Below are 1,747 nucleotides of genomic sequence, written 5' to 3'. Positions count from 1 at the left end.
AATTTCAAAGACAAAAAATATCTGAAAATAAAAAACACAATCACACTTGCACCTCTTAGGGTAATCCCTCTGTTACTCTTTCCAAAATCAATTCTACTGTTTCAAATGCAATTCAAATAATTTCTTTCTGTATCCAGTCAAAGAAAATTTCCTAAAAGAAAATAGGAAAGGACCTTATAAACTTAGGGTAGATCTCCTAATTGCTTGCTCAAATCAAACAAAATAACAAATATTTCACATATCACTGTTTTTTCCAAAACAAAACTTTCAAAAAGACAACATTTTTTATATATCCAAACAAGGATCATTACGAAGTTAAAGATCTCTTTTTCAAAACATCTTTCGAAAGATAGAACGCTTTGTATACATCCGCACAAGGATCATTACAAAGTTAATTTACAAAGGTATTTAAAACCACATACAAGCATTTCAAAGCAAGACAAATGATTCAAACAAGTGAGCTAAGCAATTAAGAGCCAATGGATAACCATGGATACAAAGGGGTGCTAATACCTTCCCTTTGTATAACCTACCCCCGAACCCAAAATCTCTTAAAGGTCTTTTTCTGTTTCTTTTATAAACCTTTCCTTAATTGGATAAAATAAAATTCGGTGGCGACTCTCTGATTTTCAAAACTCAAAAATAAAAGAAGAGTCAGTTCGTATCTCACGAGAAAAACCGAGGACGACACCAGGTATAGGATCAGGATTTAATGCTAAACATTCACTCAGGTGGTTATCTTGATATTCCCCACGCCAGTTGTCATCTTCAAAAATAGGCGGTATAGGAATTCTTAGGATCTCGGTTTCCTTATGTGGTTCGGATTTTATTTCATCTACACACTCGTCGATTATGTCGGCAGAGCAGCATGTGTCAATTATAGAAAGTGCTTTTAGGAATTGAGAAAGAATGAATTCAATTTTCTCTTCTCCTACTTCGAAGGTAAGCTTTCCTCGTTTAACGTCTATAATTGCACCAGCAGTTGCTAAGAACGGTCTTCCTAATATGATCGGGATGTTAGAATCTTCTTGGATATCCATTATGATGAAGTCAGTTGGGATGTAGAATTGGCCTACACGCACAGGGATATTTTCTAACATTCCTACAGGGTATTTAACTGAACGGTCAGCTAGTTGAAGAGACATTCTCGTTGCCTTAAGCTCACCCAGATTTAGTTTCTTACAGGTTGAAAGAGGCATCAAACTAACACTAGCTCCTAAGTCGCACAAGGCTTTTTCTATAATAGTTTTTCCTATTACGCAGGGTATGGAAAAGCTACCAGGATCTTTTAGTTTGGGAGGCATGTTATTTTGGATGATAGCGCTACATTCAGTAGTAAGTGTTACAGTTTCGTTATCCTCGAGTTTCTTTTTGTTTGATAGAATTTCTTTCAAGAATTTAGCGTACGAAGGCATCTGAGTTATAGCTTCTTTGAAAGGTATGGTTATGTTTAATTGTTTCAGAAGTTCTACAAATTTTTTAAATTGCGCCTCGGTTTTGGATTTAGCTAATCTCTAAGGGTAAGGAATTGGTGGCTTATAAGGTGGTGGTGGAAGGTAAGGTTTTTCTTTTTCAGGTTCCGCTTCGGTGTTGTTCTCATTGGTCTTAGCAGTTTGGTCATCAGTTGATGTCTTTTTGGTTTCCCTTGGCTCTTGTTGTGACATGGGTTCATTTTGAGTTCTAGGATCGATAGGTCCATCGTAGTTCGTTCCACTTCGTAGTGTTATCGCATTCGCATGTCCCTTAG

This window comes from Vicia villosa, linkage group LG7 (genome assembly GCF_029867415.1).
Source record: "Vicia villosa cultivar HV-30 ecotype Madison, WI linkage group LG7, Vvil1.0, whole genome shotgun sequence".
In the NCBI taxonomy this organism is placed as follows: Eukaryota; Viridiplantae; Streptophyta; class Magnoliopsida; order Fabales; family Fabaceae; genus Vicia; species Vicia villosa.
The sequence above is the reverse complement of the archived record's forward strand: the minus strand, read 5'-3'. Positions refer to the sequence as shown.